At 33.9% G+C, this 19982-nt stretch overlaps 1 protein-coding gene across 1 annotated transcript in view; it reads left to right on the forward strand.

Moving 5' to 3' along the window:
* Nucleotides 1-5752: 5752 nt before the first annotated feature.
* Nucleotides 5753-19982, forward strand: part of cpx (synaptic transmission protein complexin) — a 127911-nt gene continuing 113681 nt past the window's right edge. Inside the window, exons 1-2 of the mRNA XM_013310111.1 lie at nt 5753-5835; nt 8223-8256. The gene's annotated coding sequence lies outside the window, so the exon portion shown is untranslated. The remainder of the gene's footprint in view (nt 5836-8222; nt 8257-19982) is intronic.

Below are 19982 nucleotides of genomic sequence, written 5' to 3' on the forward strand. Positions count from 1 at the left end.
CATATTAAAGAATAAATTGTTATCATGATGAACGCCCAGATCTCTGGTGTCTGTGCATCTAGGCAGGTTTTGACCACCCAGCGTATAGGAAGTATTAAGTGCTATACGTTTTCGAGTATAAGTAATTAAGATCGAGTTTATTTGTCGTGCAGTAACTTTCCAGTCGACAGAGATCAGCCTGAAGTGATATCATGTCTTCAAACGATGATATTGTGGCAAATATTTTCATGTCGTCTGCGAAACACAGAAGGTTTGAAGACTCAAGACAAGAGGCAATGTCATTCACGTATATCACAAATAAAAAGGGCCCAAGTAAAGAGCCTTGGGGTACACCACTAGGCACAGTAATCCAACTTGAAATGTAGTTATTTAGTACCACAGCCTGAGATCTATTGTCTATGTATGATGAGAGCCACCGAAGTAGGTCTCCTCTAATGCCTATATTGCGGAGCTTACGTAACAGTACATCATAATCTATACGATCAATTGCTTTGCTGTAGTCGGTGTATACTACATCTACCTGGTTGCCTCTGTCCATAGCTTCAGTAAGGAAATCATTAAAAAGCGTGAGGTTAGTGACAGTAGATCGCCCTCGCAGAAAACCGTGCTGAAATGGAGTAAAAGACGAAGCTACGGCCGGATATAATTGTTCATGCACAATTTTTTCAAAGACTTTGGCTTTATACTAATCTCCGTAGAGTGGAAACACACGCATTAAAAATAACTGAAAAACAATGGAAAGTAATTGTAGAACAATGCCATCACTTATATTTCCTGATCTGAAATATTAATGAAAGTGTTCTTTTGTTGCTATAATACATTTAGTTAACTTCGACAAACCTGTAGACGAGTTCCCAAGGCGGTATCTTGTCTCTCCTCTCCAGTTGGTACAGCAGCCGGTGCTCCAGGAAGACGAAGGCACTCGGCGGCTGCCACAACAGCGACACACTGTTCTTGCTTCTCTCCACAACGTCCGGCGCTACTGGCTTGCTACTTCTAAACTTTCTCCGCAAAAATTCATCAAAATCCATTAAAAAATTGATGTTTATAGGTTCTTGAAAATTAAAGAAATTTTATTTGCGGCGGAAAGAGTATGAACCGGTGAAATCTTTTATCATATGTTTGAGGTAACCACTGACTACGTCGTTTGATCGATCCTGTTCAACTCGCTTGTTCAGATCGTCTGCGATTTTTGACTGAACTAAAACATCACGATTAGACTTATACAACTACGTTTTTTTTCATTCAAAGACTACAACTACTCTAGTTAAAGATAAATCGAGCAATTTATTTGTTAGTTAAAATATCCACAAATGAGACCGATTTTCAAACATTTACCGAAGCGTGTCGAATCTAGGTTGAATTTGATGATATATGTAGCGGCAGCACAAAGCGCTGTGAGCTGCGAGTTCCGTTCCCACTGAAATATAAACGACATCGATTTAGTTCCCTCAGCTCGTTAATAATTCGCGACCTCAATCCGCGATCAGCTGGCGCCGGGCCAAAGTGCGCGCGGCGCAGGTCTGCCGCTGGGGGAGCCTTCGGAACCTCACTTGTAATTACATTACGACTTTATCTAATTGTACTCTATTATAATTTATTATAAACCAATTTTTATCTATTGAGTTATTTCAGGTGCACAGAAACTTTACAAATATAATGTGGTTACTAAAAAGATGAAATATCGATAAGTATTTATATTGTTAGAAAGTAGTTGGAAGAAGAATTTATATTAATATCTTATAAATGTGATAAAGTTCAATAAAAATATTTTGATAATGTTTTCAATATAAAATGCTCGATGTGTACACTTATGGAATTTACTTTGCTAAGAATGTGATATCGGCGCGAGTCGCGACTCCGCGCGAACGTGCTCGCGTTCACAATGAGCCTTCACTATACAGCCAGAGAATTAAATTCGCTTCCCACTTCGACTATATTAGTTATAATTTAGCAAATATTTATTTTGCTATCCGTGAAGGAGAATGACAATATCGTATACGGGCGCCACGGCAGTGGAAGCCCACCGTTATGAATATTTTCAACCTAATTTCATTATGAGCGTCAAATGATATTCCACCAAGATGGGAAGGAAATAAACGTCCTCGACTGTATACGAATTGATACAGTAACGTAATTCCGAGATATTTTATAAAAAGCTCGTGTGTTTTTTTTTAATAAAATCTTGTTTACAGATTTCAAAATGAATGGATTTTTTTTAATTGTTAGTGTAATTTTCTCCGACCTCTTTTCTTATTTATATCAAGTATTTCATGCCAGAGTATATTGTTAATATAAAAACCTACCAATTATCTCTTATGGGTGAGTCTCCACTATCAGCTGAAATTCACTAAGATAGATATTTATAGATAAAATAACTTGCAGTTTTAATAAGTGTTAAGGAATTCATAAGAAGCCATGTTATAAGTTATGTAAGCGATGAATTCTAGCGATTGCTGGAGAGTGGCGATATTGCCCTCGCCTGGTTCAATATTGCACGAGTCGGTATGATCCCCAAGGAGCAGAATTTACTGGCGCGACTTCACTGCATCACTTTATAGAAGTTTTCATCGATAAAGTGCAACTAAGTACATGTTAACAATAATTATTATTTATAGAATTCATATTACCACTCATATTTTTCATTTTCAATTTATAAAATAATCGCACCGAGGACGTAACACATGAGTTTGGTTAAGTATGAGAATGCTGACAGGAAAAAAATAACATTAATATATTTGTTGGTAGTGGAGACAACGCACCGCGGCGCACACCTGATCACATCTCCCTCACACAACCAAAGCCTTGAGAAAATTACACATGTTAAATATTCATCGCAAGATCGTTATTACAATTTGTAGATGTCACTGTTGTCACTTAGGAAAACGATGAAGAAATGCTGCTAAGGGGATATTAGGTGTGGAGATTTTTGCTTGGGATTTGAAGCATTTGACCCTGTTACGTTTGTCTATAATATAAACAACGCAAAATAGTTTAAAATATCTTGTAATAAATCTACAATATTGTAATACATAAATTTATTTCATAAATAAAAAACATGCTACGCAACACGCGTTCAAGCGGAAAAAGAAAAACTTTTAAAATCGGAAATAGTTCCGAGTGAATATTGTCAGGTATTCGTTGAGTTGCAGTTATGTACTGTATGCAGAGAAACGATTGTATGGTGACATCGCGAGGTATTTTGCCGATGCCGCCTCGTGTCGTGTGACAATATGACATACAGGGGGTGTAGTCGGGCTGGTTGACTGCGTACGTTCCGTTCACCTTTGTATACCGACTGTTTGAAGAAATAAATAAAATAACTTTATATTTATATTTATTGTGAGTACCGAATGCAATGAGCCATACATTGATAAATGCTGTCTCTATTATGTCAAAGAGAAAGAAAGAATTTGTTTTATAAGAGAAACTACAAATGGTACACATTTTGGGTTTTTGAGAAGTTAATTAAAAAGAAGATTAACTGTTTGTAAATACAACGACGGACAAGCACAGCAATGGAGTTACATGTTTATACAAAAATTAAAAAAATAGATTTTATAAAAATGAGAACATCAAATAATAATGAATAGCTGTCAATTATTAGCATATGACGTCACGCCTTTAGCGGCGCACTTCGCGCCCGATCAATTTTGCAGCCGTGTGTTGTCGGCGCAGTATTTATAGTCCTGACGTCTTTATGTCCTCCCGTATGATACATTACATGTTTTTATTAAATACGAAATGATAAATGTATTGTTCTACTTTACTGTTTAATTTTTAATTAAATGTTACACGTACTGGTCTATTGGTAGAATTAAAATGAAAATTATAGCATTTTTTAGATTTTTCTCCTTCAATAAACATTTTGTCCGATGTCTTGTTAATCCAAGCGTGATTAGGACTTTATGAACGATTTAATATTAATACTTGATTGCCCATGAATAAATGTTTAACCATTCATGAGCAGTATATTACGCACTGAACCTTTTAATACAATCCACATTTTTATAACTATTATTTTTTGGATAGCCATTTAAATTGACTTATATTGTATAACTGTCACACTTAAGATAGGCCCTTAGTGTAGATATACAAAATTAGTGGCTTAAGATTGTTGTAGCATTTATATTTGTAGAGATATAAAACATGTTTTTCAACAAATTCAAAATGCTGCGTTAAATCAGTATCGTCATAACTCACGTCACTTCACCCTGTACACTGTTACACATTGTTCAAACAATACAACATCCTGATGGAGACATGTAGGTAGCGACTGGCGCTGGCTACCCGACAAGGTATTATGCATATGAGTCGATTAATTAAGCAATTAGTCCCGCCTTACGGTTATTTATGGCCGTGTTATTGAAAATCAATAGAACACAAGCGAGCGATCTTAAGCGTACATTGCTTAATGTCTTGTTAACGATACAACAACACGACATACGAAATTAATTAGCTCAGCGGATTTATAGGAACAAAATAATGATAAGTTACATCATTATGTATTTACATAATAATATATGGTATATAAAAAGTTGAAAGCTAAAACATAATTATTTAAAATACACTTTTCTTTGTACTTAGATTCCGTAGTCTGCTTATTTGAAAGTCTCAAGATGTAGCTGAATCTGGATGTAAAAAAAAAATAGACAACAAATTAGTTTCAGTTAAATAAAACAATAAAAACATAATGCATCTTCGTTTGTTTCCCGCGTATTTAACTCGCAACACCGTCATTGTGATGGCCGGCAGAGAGCGCGCCCGACCCGTTAGCTGAGAGCTGAAATATTATTTTAAACTACATATATTTTACATTCATTTGTTACTCCACGTCGTACACAAGACGCGCTTTCATGGCGTTTTTATTACTTTACAAATAAGCGAGTGGAACAGAGTGATTTCTACTATTTACGTTGTTAAAATACTTTATGCTAGTTTCTTAAAAAATAAAGTAAAATGGACATAATAACGATCAATAGAGAGCTATAGGAGAGTTATAAGAGAAAATGAAACTTTTAATGCCAAAACATTTTAAATAACCTTATTATATGTTTAGACATCGTTACATTTATATACTTAAAATGTTCAACAATATTATGTACACTTATGTATACCATCGAAGGTTTCGCCTATCCATAATTCAACCATTGACACAAGTTTAGTCTACGTAACTTCTATTTTAAGAATGTGCGTGCTACGGCCGTAGCGTCTGACGTAGCTGTTCCTACGCGGTACTTTCTTTGTATTGAAAATGAAATATGATCTATGTGAGACGTAGGTATTAGTGCTAGACATGAAGAACTTTTACTAGTTATGAGTTAAAAAAAATACAGGAATGTAAAAATTGTAAATAAAATATCAATTTAATGTTTATAAATAAAATGTCGATCAATTGAATAATTTCTGTTTGAATACACCCAACTCTAATTTGAAACTCCACTGTATGACAAATGACGTTCATCGCTACATAAGAATGAGGAGTAGAACAGATTATATAAAACTCATCAGCGAGCATAGAGTATCTATGCCAAAGCTTAATAATAATGAAAATGATTCAACTAATTAATTAAATTAACAATAAGTCATCCATCCTAAGTCGCTGTCAAACAAATTGGTAGTAAAATATTATAAAAATTGTGGAAAAATCGAGGGAAATTCCTAATTCGAGTAATGTCGGGCATGGAGAGCGCGGGACACGGCAATGGCGGCTGGCGGGCGTATCGATCCGCGCGGGCAGTCGGCGCCGCGCCTCGCAGTGAGACGGACGTGTGTACCGCTCTCTCACCCGCGCCCCACGAACTCGTACTTTGTTGACCTGCCAACTCTACAACGGTAAGTTGTAGTGATGGCGCAAGCTGATAGATGTAAGACACGTACCTACATTGCCGACACAAAAACAATCACTAAATAGTGCATTATCAATATACGAAATCATAAAATTTACTGCCACTTTCAAGTTTTTGACATTACGGAAACGGCAATTAAAAGCTCCTTTAGTAAATAGGTTGTAAATTATTTTCTCGTTTTGCAAACAGTTTATTGGTTTTGCTTTAATGACATTTTTTAATCACTCCCTTGTTGTATGTTTCTGTTACAATTGCAAACTGAGATGTGAGAGAGAATAATATAAAAATATTTGAATACATTTATGTTATGTGTTATGACATAACAGATGAACGTCTTTGTGTGATCACACACATGACATAACTTTTTTCGATGAACAAACCCTAATGATAACTAACTTTAATTCAATTGTGTTCTCTACGAGTCTACGTAATTTGCCCAACTGTCACATACCAACATAAATTACTAATTATATTATATATACATTTGCTTACATAATATAACACCTAATATAACTCGAAACAATATACATACTAAGCACAAATACAAACGAACGTTAATTTTATGTTATTTAATTTCATATAACTTTTATGTTTAATTTATACGTAAGATAATATTAATTTATCTCAATTTACTGGATTGATATCAATAAACAGAATGAGAGACCCTCAATTATGTTATATCAAATGAAAAGGACCTTATGTTCATCTCATGCCAAAAAATTATACAAAGTGCTACAAACTCGTAGACTGGCCGTGCTCGTCTTTGTTCTGACCACTCTATATATCTATCTATTCCCATCGTAGATGTAGATTGATAAGGAGTCACTTGATCATTTCTGATTCCAAAAAACAACAGTTAGTGTACAAAATATCTTTATAATGTATGCTAATTGCTAATGAATATTTAATGTAATTTCGTTTATTGTGGGATAAAATATATTACTAATGCCAGTCGTAGCTCAGCACTGGATCACGTTAAAGCGTCACGTAGCAGCTAAATTAACGTAGACTTTGACAACGCCGCATCTCATGTGTGTGTGCGTGTGTGCATGTGTACGTGCGACAATAGTTTATGGAGTACATTAGTTTGCTTAATCCTTTTTGTTTAGTTATTTTATTCCATTTTCAAATAATTCAAATTAAATATTTAGAGCTGTTTTGCCTCTTTGTTAATATAATGAGGTATTTAAACACGAAGTTATGAAATTAAGGAAGCAATTTTGATAGTTTGATAATAAGTTAATCTTATAATTTTGATAACTCAACTAAGATGTGAAACTAAATGATAGTACATAGAACATTACTTTATCAGAAAATAAAAAACCCAGAAAACTTGACAGAAGCAGAAGATCGTTAGTGGAAAATACTGTTGTTGAGTTATCCCCTCTCTTGCTCCTCTTATATGTAAATCATTGACCTAATCACGACTCCTTAGTAACATCTTTTTAAAAACAAAAGTAACGGACCAGTTTGACGTAACCCCTTGCTCTGTATAAACTTATTCTTCGTCTTTTGTCCTAAAACTCCCCGCTACGCTTGTCATGGTAACATCCATAAAAACTTTTCCCCATTCATTCGCGTCGCAAACCTCGGAAGGCGAACTCCGAGCATTAAATGGGATACGTTGCGCTAATAACGAAAACTTGTCGCGGATTTATAATTATCGCGCACTCTGCTATAGCTAAAATCAACTCTACTGCCTTCATTTTAAAGCACATTTTATTGTACAATTGATTAATTAAGCTACCGTTAATTGTACAGCCACTTTTATATTGAATGTTGGAAAATATTAAAAAAATACATTGTTAAAGAAGAGTTCGATTACTGCGGTTAGTTATTTATATACATGCGAGGAAATCTTACTATTGTAGAGTTATTTATTTCTTCATCGTTAATTAAAAGTTTTTCGTTTTGTCCTTTTTTCTATCGATGTTGAAGTGGATTGCTTCAAGATTGATTCAGATAAGTCTACTGTACCAGTTTGTAACACAGGGGCTATCTGCCCATGTATCAATATAATGAGGCAATAAGCGATGTAATGACGTCTATAAATTATTGAGGTCATCCAGTGAATGTGACGCGACCTCGATATCTTGATCCTCGCTGACGGCAGACGGCAGGCGGCAGGCGGCAGGCGGCAGGCGGCTGCGGATCGCTAATAAATTATCATTGTTACTACGGATAATTACGTGTTATCAACTAGACTATGACATCAAATTTTATTAATGAACATATGTTTAAGGGAGGTGATATATTTTTGTTAAATGTTAATGTAATGTTTAATTGTGTCATATTATTATTTTAAGAACACAATTAAGAAAGACTAGCGATTTGTGAATCGATGTTAATGTTTAAATAATTATTTTATTTCAGATCAGCTGCGGCGACGAGCACGGCTATAAATAAGGTAAGACAATATAGGAAGTCATATATATACGTGGATTATAGACAACTTTTTATTACAAATACAAATGTTGTTTCACTTATTACTTTTGCTCTTTGAGAAAATATCAATAAGAAATATTTCAATAGAATATTATAGAAATTTTATCAGAGAACTATATGTGATAGTCGTTTGATCAATATATAATACCAGAGCATTGTCAGTGCGCGGCAACGAACGTAGAACATTTTCATCAGACGTCCTCGTTAAGAATTTAAGGTATTTGAATATGAACCATCGATTGACTTTGTCGGGAATTTAACGCCTGTGTTCTGCAGCTACTCGGAATTTGATGCTATTATACACTATCAATGTAAACTACATACTTCTTACATTGTTAGTTCGTCGATAAATGTCGACATTTTTTTCATTTCATGTAGTTTCCAGAATGTATTATATTTAAAAGGCACTTGTTTAAACTCATACTTCCATGGTCTAGTAATTATAGCATAGTTAATCATACTAAACCTTAAAAGCGGATATTAGTCTTTACATAGAAAACGATCGAAGATATGAATAAAGTTGAATCGACTAAATCAATTTAGTTTCCGTAACTTTAATTCTTTGCACCGCGCTGGGCGGCGAGCACTAGGGCGGGCGGGGTTCGTTATGAGTCAAAGTGGCGCTCTCTCCGGCTCATTGCCCTAATATCAGAGCGCGCAGTTAAACGACTCGAGTTCTTTCGAACAATTACTTCCTCAGAACTTTAAATTTGCTTCTACTTAACAATAGGTGTTGGATATTATATTAAATCTTATTTATACATATAATACTTAGCCATTAGGAAAATTTATGTTAATATACCAATGTTACATGTAAATTAATGATGGATGGATGAAGGACCGCGCCGTCACATCTCGCGCTACGGACCGCACATAGTTCGCAACACCGGGCAATACGTAATGAGATATAATCGATGAAATTTCCCGGATGAATGTCCGAACAATGACAGCTCAGAGGCGACCGCAGCGCCATCGCAGCTCACAACGGCCGGCTCAGCAAGTTGCAGCTCATTGTAGACTTTGCTGTCAGTTTCTGTTCCACAATCATTTTTCAACGTCAACTCGTCACGTGGTAAATAGCGAAGCTTAGCGAGCGATAAGTAATTTCAAACTAAGTATTTATATTGAAGAGAGAACATTGAATAGAATTTCTTTGGGATTCATTTTATTCTATAGGGTACAAAAAATGTACTTCCAGGATAAACTGATTTTGTTTGTTTAGTAAATTTAAACAGTTTCTAATGTTGTCAGCGCAATATTGTTTTCAATATTCCTACAAAACTTGTTCATAATGGATAACATAGTTTATAATTTAAAATTACTCATTTTGTTTGTTCATTAAAACAACCATACTAAGATTTTTCCTGGTTGTAAATTTAAAAATAAGTAATAATTTAAACTGACATAAAGCTATGTTTTTACCAAAGGTGTGAGATAGTTTGTAGGAGATAAGGTGGGAGCGACAAGATTTACGAGGGTCGTTAATCACGGCGCAGCGCTCGATATCTCGTGCGTTATGCTGACAGAGAGCATCGCTCATGGTGGACGGTGGAGCTTAGCATTTATATGTTTAATTGGGATCCAGTTTCGCAATAACTTTTAACCACTTATTTGGTCATTGTCAGTATAGACATAACTTGTATAGAAAAGATGATTAAAAAACTTAAACGCTGTTAAAAAGCACTTACTAATATTATAGGTGCGAATATTTGGATGTTTAGATGAAAGGACAGATTTATGTATGTTAGAAGATATCTACAGAACGGCTGCATGGATCTCGACGAAATTTTACTCGGACGGAGTCGCGGGTGATAGCTAGTCTAAAATCTGTCTAGTTTAAATAGAACGTAAATAAGCTGGTAGCCATGTTATTCATACTTTTTGTTCCAAACGTTTTTATGGTTTTGTTGAACATTTTTATAATTACAGCGAAGCAAGTGAACTGCTTTACAGAGCGTAGTAAGAGATGTTAACATTCCTGCAAATGAAATGTTTGTGCGCGTTTGTGTTAAACGTTCAGTTACAAATTAAATTCCTGTAACATTCGTGTTGTTTGCGAAATGTTTTCAGTGAGATTTCAATAGCTGCTAGTTGTGTGACGTTATTCAAATAACGATGCCACTTTTGTACGCTTTTGTATTTCACGTATCGATAGTTTTGTGAACTCGATAAAAGCATATTTTAAAAATATTCCTACATGGTACTAAATATACTTTATTAAAAAAGTTGTTGATTGTTTATTTTAACATAATTGTCAGTTTCTTTGATTTTAATTTTAACTTAAAAAAAGATGTGGCATTTACCAGGCGTTCAGAACTAGTGCAGAGGCAACGCTCCTTGACGGCCTCAGTGAGGTGCGCGGCCGCGGCAGGTTGGCTGCACGCCAGCTATCGATCTATGAACTGCTATTTCACTTCTGTATGTTAAACAAATACATACTATGATCAACGTTTTACATTTTTTTACTGTTATTTATTTTGTAATTTATGTTTTAAAAATTACAAATCACTCATCGATCTTTACATTAGAAAACGACAAGACCTGTACTAAAGTTATTGCGAATATCGTCTCTGTGTGGTTTGTGATCACTTCCCGGTCACGAGTCAACGCTACTCTGATGTATCGCCTTACACGGCGCAACTTTAAATTGCACTTTAGACAAATCGCTTTTGTTAACAACTCACTAACAAAGGATTTGGTTTCTTTTCATATACATCGTTTCTAAACTTAGTTTCTAGAGACGCAGTTGAAAGATTGTAAAAAATTTACATCAAAATAAATTAAGAAATATGCAATAAATTCGTTTTTATTCATCTAATTAAGTTGCGTAAAATAATAAAACAAATTTTAACATAATTTATATAATATAATTTACGTTGGATTATGTAAAGTGCCGGATTTTGGAAGAATTTTCATTTCATAAAATTCACTGCAGTAATAAATAAAAGTAATTTTAGAATTTCTTTGAGTTCGCTGTGGTGCGGAAATGCCAAGGGAAATATAGTCAATTTGTTCAATTTCCTTTCGAAATAATTCCTTAAAAAAATTCTGCTCGTAAAAAGATCCGATTCGAAGCAAAGGCGAGATCTGTTGGCGCAAAGCCGAGCTACGGAATACCGCTACGGAGCTACGGTTCTAGGAAATTATATGTTCTACGGGCGATCGCTAAGCTTGCCTTTGTAATTAGTGACAATGTAAGTAATTTTGAACATTACTTATTTGATATTTTATTAATTTTCTTTGCCAACTAAGCTAAGCTACTAGAAATAATAAGAATACTAAGAAAATACTTGTCAACGAAATTTATGACACAAGCTTGTGAGAAATTAGCTTATTATAATAGTACGAAAGTTACGTAATTGAATTCCGTTATATCAGGCTATTTATTCTAAGCTTCATTATTTAAAACAGCAGAAGAAAGCGCGAATCTTTTCCATTAGGAAGGGTGATTCGAAAATCAGATATGTATTGTAAATATAAAATAAAACAAGTTTGAATAGAATTTCGTTTGCATGCTACGACACAGTAATGATACGGTACAGTGTTCTCGAAAAGCTCCCGAATGTCAAGGAGCGCCCTCTAACGGACACAGCTCACGTACGAGCTTTGTTTGAATGCTTGGAGCTTTTCAATTTGTTCCATATTCGAATTGTGTTCTGCAGAATCAAATATTATCATGACAATAGTACTTTGTTTGTTGCTACAGTTAAAAGTGTTCAAGCTGTGATATACTACAATTATAAAGGCTTAGAATCTGAATAAATGCCTTTATTCGTGTTAAAAAGTAAAGTCAGTGTTAGAATATAATCTATGGTATATATTATAAAGCAGTCATTTTTTATTATTACGTACCACGTAGTTATTAATCCACATTTTCAATGTTCGTAAAAGTGAAATGTAAGTAGCATATAACAGTGTAGGGATTATCCAGAATAAAAGCCATTTCCTCGTGAGACTTTATCAAAAGTACGTATGAATTTCTTCTATTTTTTTCCTCGAATTTCGAATGCGAAAAGCTCTTTGTCATTTCGTTTGATTTTTCTATTCGAATGACACGTATCAAAGGAGTTTAAACGAGTCACAGTTGTATTAATAAGATTGTATTCATGTCGACTTTGAAACGAGAACGTAGCTTTTACAAATATTGCAAAAGGTTTTTTTAATTCAATATAAAATAACGAACTGTATTTAAATTCAGTATCGAAATAATTCAGATAAAAGGTAAAATAGCATTTTAAGGTTTATATAAATTATACCAAGATAATTGTATTAGAAGTTAGCAAATATTTGCCGAGTCTAGTGTTAATATTAATATCTGAACTTATGTATTTGTTTTTACGACACGAGTGCCGCGGCGGGGGGATTCTCTGTTTGTTCCGTTAAAGCGGACATTGATAATATTTGCTTCAGAGTTTATCTTTCCAAAATAGGAACTTATAAATGAAAAATAGTTTTAGTAAAGTTTAATTATTTATTTATCACTGATGTAGAATTTTGCTTTGCTTATGTTTCATTTAGAGATGTTTTATAATTAACGAGTAAACGAGTTTTTGTCATACTTTAGATATTTATAAACATTTTTAGACAATCGTGAAACGAAATTTAATGTTTTTCAATATTCAATATCTTTTTGATATTAAAAACCTTTTAATATAAGTTAATATTATTAAATATCTCCGCAGCGAGGCGACGCTCTTCACTTCTAATAAAATTTCTTTGGACGACTTTTTGATAGAATATTACACAGTGAAGAGTAACTTCACTTAAAAATTACCTCCATTATAGATACTAAAAATCTCTCACAAATTATGGGCGTTTTCTTTTTTTTCTATTTCTACTTTCAATGTATTTTACTTAAAATGAGTTTACATACTAAATAATTTATTAAATTTATTTATTATGTATTTAAGAAGGTATCTCTAAAAATTTGACGTAGAACATAGTCTGGAAGAAGACGTTATTACTTACTTATTACTTATTATTTTTTTTATGTGACGCGGACAGATCCGCGAACAACACCTAGTATATTATACATTACATTATTATAATGTATTATAGTTGCATTTTATTTATGCTGCAGTAAACAACAATTTTACTAAAACTTAAAGTGTTATATATAGTGTTTAGGTTTTATTATCTGTAAATGCCGCTAGTACTTGCAATACGTGAACGTCTCGGCCAACTATCCCCGCGCCGCCGCCGCCGCCGCCGGCCGCAATGAGGCCGTCAAATGGCAGATAAGTCTACTGTTGCCAACAGAATCCCGCATTGCGTATACAATCACAAACAATATAAGATCGACTACGCAATGACTCTTGATACAGTCGAAGACATATATTTCCTGCCCATTGCGGTTAGATGTCATTTGACGTTTACAATGCAGTAAGGCCGAAAATCCCCCTTTAGAAAGGTACATATGTCTGGATAAAAAATAGCTCTTGTAGTTTATTGTGCGATATAGGATCGTAAGTGGAAAGCGAATTTAATTCTTTGACTACACTGGCAATTTAAATAATCATTTGCGCATCACTGGCGCGTGGAATCCGTTCCATTTGCGATATAATCGCTAGAGGATTATTTTGTCCGGCTGTGTGTCACGCTGATTTACAAATGACGGCGTTGACTTTCATTTAACAAATGACTAAACAGAGCTAATTCCTAAATTAATGGATTTGTTATACATAATTCAAATTAAACAACACGACTTATTCAGAGGTCAGTATGTTTGTATGTTATTAGTATAATTTAATTGAAATATTTAAAATGAAAGGTAAATAAATAGTACTATTGTTTGAGATTGTCTTTACATTTGTAGAACAAAGCATTCTGCAGCAGTTTCAGTTGTTTTGTTTCAGTCGATGTCTTCACGAGATAATTAGCGCTGCGTCCGCCGCATCCGCGTTCTACGGAACTTGAAACACTCGGCAGATACAGAGAAACAAAAGAATTAATAAAAATCTAACTGAATTTAACGTTTCAAAATTTAATCGTATACGAAAAATCTACCACTTTGAAAATAAAATATATATAATATTATACATAAATTGAAAGACTTACGTCTGTTCTAGTTTACATTGTGAATAGTAAACGTAAAATGCTTTTATGATAAAATTATGACGGAAAAAGACAAACTATTTTGATTATTCTGTTCGTGTACTGAAATGAATATTAATATATCTGTTCAATTAGCCTTTGTTCTCTGTAAGCATCAGTATACGCTATGGTACAACAACATATTGCTATCTCTTTCTTTCCAAATACAATGAGAAGGATGATGATATGTTTTTGTACTGGTCTTATAGCAGTGGAAACTGATTGTATCAGTGACAGAGTCACGTGTGTGTGTGTGTGTGTTGTGCTCAGTGAATTACGTTTCACGTTTTTGGTCGTGACGTCACGCATTTAAAGCGCTTTAATTGTTAATTTAAGCTAACTAGTTGCTGGTGAATAACAATGATGCGAACACTTACAAAATATTGTTATCCAGTACTAGCTGTCGTCTGCGACTCCGTCCGCGCGTAACATAAAAACTATTAGTAGTACTATGCCAAATTTCAGCGAGACCCATACAGCCTTTTTGAAGATACCTTCCAAAAAACCTCCATCTAAACATTCAGATTTCGACAATTAGTAAGATTTAAATAGCATGGTGTGTGTTCTATAAACTTTTTTTATTATAACGCAATAAAACAATAAAAATCAATGACGTCTCTTTCACATCGAACAGACAATAGTCTCATCACAACCTCTCATATCTGTATACTTTTTCATCATTTTAATGAACATCGCATACATTTTAATGAATAAACATTATTGTTATAAGAATGATTCTAATAATCTGTTTTCATTTGTTTTCATATCCAGCTGATATTTGATGCAAAAAGTCCGATTATGTTACTACGTCATAGCAACACGCATTAACATGCTACACTTGCATGCAGAATAAAGACGTAGTTTCGCTTTGTTCAAGTAGTTAAGCGGAGAAGCGGTGCATTCTTGCGGAGTGAAGTTTGTGCTCTAAGCCTCAAGACATGCGAAGCCGCACTAACTATAGTTTTGAACGAATACTAAATTAGTACGTGTAAAGTTCTTCTATGTGCTAATACTCTTTGTATGAACATATTTTTAAACTCAGTTTAAACTAAACTTGTAACTAGGTTTACATAACTTGTGAATCGTTTAAGAGATTGCCAGTATTTATTGACTTGTGCTAAACAATCGAGTATTTTGTTTTGTAATTTTTGTAATGAACAAGAAGTAAAGAAGAGAACAAAAATTTGATAAAAGAATATTCAAAAATAATACATTTAGTAAAGAAAATATAGGTTTTATTTTCTAACCATCTTATTAATATATATGGATTGATGCAGGGTTGTTAGAAGGTATCGTCAACGTCTGCATGGATCGCGCTGTGATTTAACGTAGTTGTAGGACATATTCTGGAGGAGTACATAGGATGCTACTTAATTTTTTTTAATCCCGCGCATACGGAGTCGCGGGCTAGCTAATGTCTAAATGTTAATGATTTTTCAATCACTTAAGCAGGCTGTTAATACTTTTCTTTTACCATTCGTTTAATAGAATTTGAATACTAAAATGTAACTTTAGTCTTGTATAAATGTTACATTGTACTATTTTTACAAGACTCATGGAAATATCATCAGTGGAACAAAACACGATCGTGACAGCGGAACGTAAATTAAACGAACACCTCGAGCGCCCCCTGGCGGCGCTCTCAACTAACAACACTAAATATGTCTCAACCTGACTGCGCTTAAATTACGCTGCTTTTTGCCTATTTCATACTGTATATAACGTTCAAATAATTTAAACTCTATAAAACAATGTACAGAGAGAAATGTAAACATATTATATATTTAAAGGTCTTTTTGCCTGGTTGATTTACTATCGCTGGATCAAATGAAAATAGTGAAAAGATTTTAGTTTGACTCTGATATATGTACAATTTTTTTTAAACGAGTTCTAAGTTTATAAACAAAGCTCTTATCCGAGATATGTTATTTCAATAGAGAAACTTTCACGCTTGGTGACGTCAGAGCTTTTCTACAAGACAAAAATCAAAAGTATCATTTCTAAAGCAACTTTACAAATGATTTTTATTGAATGGAATTTATTTTTATGGTTTGATGAAATGTTAAAGAGAACTGTATTCATACATGTTAGTTTTTTTATTAATAAAAATTATTTCAATGAAAGTTATGACCTATTTCTACAAATGAAACCGAGATGATTTGAAAAAGTTTTTGTTCTATATCTATTATGAAATATGTAGAAAAAAATATTGTAGTCTAATTAAAATATATTTATTGTACTGTTTTTATAAAATAAATTATGTTTGATAGAAGAAAATAGATAGCTTTCGATTGGTCATAAAAAAATTGAAAACTTTTGACTAAATCTATAAATTACAGAATTTTTTTTAATGCCTATTTTTGTATTTAATATGTTTTTAAGTTATGCTAAATACGAGAGTTTGCAATATTGTAATACCCCAGTTTGTGCGCAATGAAGTTGGAATTTCAAACTGGTTTAATTGCAGATTTATGAGCGCTCATTGTTTCGTGTTTCTGACTTGAATTCAAATTAAAATAAAAAAGTTAGCGAGCTGTCTGTCTGTTTGTACTGCATATTTCACAAACATTTCCTTGCTGCTGTTGAATACTTTTGTGGAAACTAGTTTTAACTTTTCTTGGAATTTCTGTTTGTAAAGACGCTTATTTTTGATAAAATTATTCTTATCTATTTATTTTATAATTGACTAACTACAAATATCTGATAACATAAGGACTTTCTTAATCGACTAAGATTATATTTAAAAGAATACTTAAGTTTTATTCCGATTAACAAAAATCAAAATTATATCCTATAAAAACACATTAGAAATCACTAAAATATTGAAGTAACTGCTGCCCATAGACATATGTTATTTATAGACATGGCATTTATAATTTTAATTAAGTTTATTAAAAAAAATCACTTATGTAAACACCTCTTTACCTACATAGATCTGTCAGAAGTCAGCTTATAACAATAGTTGTCTTATCTACGTGGACTTGGAGACACAATGAGCGTTGCGAGGCTGTCACATAAAGACATTATCTGCCGCCTTTCGCCTCGCACCTCCCCCCCCCATCCCCCGCAAGGCGCACTTATCTTGTCCACACGACGAAGTGTTCCTAAGTCATCACGAACCTGTTTTTTGTACCTCTGCATTAATACGAGAACAATATCTTTACACATTTAATGTCACCACTACTGTGCGCTTACGCTATCTCTATCCTATTCTGTACGAGTCTATAAAAATAGTAGGAGTTTAAATGAATAATATATTTACTACAGACAACATTTTAAACCAGTTGTCGATGACCACTCAATTTAATTATGTACTTATAGTTCAAACAAAACAGCGCAAATTATGTATACACGTTCGGTGCACTAATAACAAATTATTAATCCATTGCGGCTTTAATATGCAGCATCAATTCATTGCGGGCTCAATGTATAGTAATAAGTACGCAATGTATTTAATTAATACTAAAATGTACGCAGCAGTTCTGTTAATTAATATGATGATTATTTAACTAGGAATTTATTAATAGCCGTGAAAAGTTAAATATTTAGTTGCATAATATTTTGGTTTTAGCACATTTATAAAAGAGAAAAACAAATAAATACTTATTTATGATAGAAATAACTTTGTTTAAAAGCGCAGCTATTTCTTGAAGAATTCTAAATTCAAAACAAAAACAGATTTTAAATCTCCCGACCGGAACAAGTGTAAGAAATAGTTTACCAGTGAAATTTATAGAGGTCGTATTTGTACGCTTCATAAAGTTTATTTGGAGTTGATTTACGATAGACGGCGCCACCGGAGACGATATTAAATCGCTTTCCGAAACAAATAAAGGTAAAAACTTTTTAGATGGCTCATAACTCGTCGACAAAGCTATATACTCTTATGTAGTACATAACTTCTTTTTAGGGACTTATGTAGACTACACTAATCATAAACAACTGTGGGGCAATGACTTTTATGAGGTATGGCTTTCACATAAAAGGCAGCCATATTGTCTTGGCATTGAAAATCGTTCAGTAGCTTCAGCAGTAGTTGCGTGACAAAGTAACTAACAACCATAAATTTTATTAAAATTTCAAGTTTATTATGTTTGTTGTGAAGCATCTTTTGAATTCGATATTAGATTGAGCCCTAGCACGAATATTTGCAACATGCGTCTTTATATCATCATCGTCATTTGTTGAAATTAGTCTGAGATTTCTGGTGCACATTGCGCCCGACAAGGCAAATTTTAAATACACATTTTGCCGATGACGATGAGTTAACTTTGAAGGTAAAAATATATGTTCTAGATAAGTTAAGGTTGTTGTGATATGCGACACCTAAGGGGTTGGGAAACAAATGCGCCTCTTTTTTGCGGCAAACCGGAGCCAACAGGAGTGAGAACAAAACAAAAGCAATTTGTCTAAACTACAATTTAAACTTTATCGTCTGCTGAATGTATCACATCTGCTTTTGCTGCTGCTAGAGAAATAAATGTTGCGGCAAAGCGAAACGAAATCTTTGTGTCGAGGTTCCGTTTTTAAAAATATTTTTTTTAATATAACAGTTTGAAAGATCTTTTTTTTATTTATTTCTTGTTGTGTTTGTAAAACTTTAGCAAACTTACACTACATTGCAGAGTATAAAAACATTTGCTTACTTTAATAACATTTTCCATGTATTTTTAACCATAGTCCTGTCTGCTTTTTTATATCATAAGGTGGCAAACGAGCGAGCGGCCACTTGAAATCGCTAAAATAGCGAGGTGACCGTTGACCATAGACATACGCAATTGCATATGCGTTGCCTACCTTTAATCGACGGAGGAGAGGATGCACAGAAAGGAAATGTTTTCTCGTTCCATGCATCCTCTCACCCGGAAAGTCCACTTCCACTTCCCATTCTTTCCTTATAAGAAAAAGGGTAGGAAGGGAAAGAGGACTAGATAAGGGCTCCGGGACGCAGACTCATCAGACGAAACGCGGAATAGCTTCCACTTCACGCCTGTCTTCTGTGTGGACATGGTATTTCACCGGGCGAGCCGGTACAATTCGTGCGAAAATGTTAAAACGGGCTCTACCGCTGCTGACCGTCTATTGCTCTAGAAGTATGTAGAGCAAAGAAATAATAACTAGGATGTGTCAGAATAAAAAAAATATAGCAACCCAGACGAGTTTAACAGTATTATTTATCCATGAAATGTCCTTTTATAATTGACCTAAAACAGTGTAGAATCATCTATAGGCACATATTCCGCAAAAAAATAAACCAGTGACATTTTAGTTTTTTAGAATTTTACGCAGTTAGTTTTTTTGCACTGGAGTGTATACTGCTGGAAATTGAAGACTCAGCTGGGAAATAAGTGTAACATTTGTATGCAGGCTGCGGGCGGGCGGCGGAGGGCGGTGGCGGGGGCGGGCAGTTTGTTGTGGAGATCGCGCTGCGTCTTTTCAATTCACGTTTTAATATTTTAACAATTTACTCCGGAGTCCGTTCTGGGAAGTGATAAAATGCAAAATGTTTAAAAGTTACATAACATTTTGATACTGTACTGAACTCGTATGAGAGAATATTGTATTATATAATTTTGAGCGTAGCTGTGTGGATAC

This window comes from Papilio xuthus, unplaced genomic scaffold (genome assembly GCF_000836235.2).
Source record: "Papilio xuthus unplaced genomic scaffold, Pxut_1.1 DF827756.1, whole genome shotgun sequence".
NCBI lineage: Eukaryota > Metazoa > Arthropoda > Insecta > Lepidoptera > Papilionidae > Papilio > Papilio xuthus.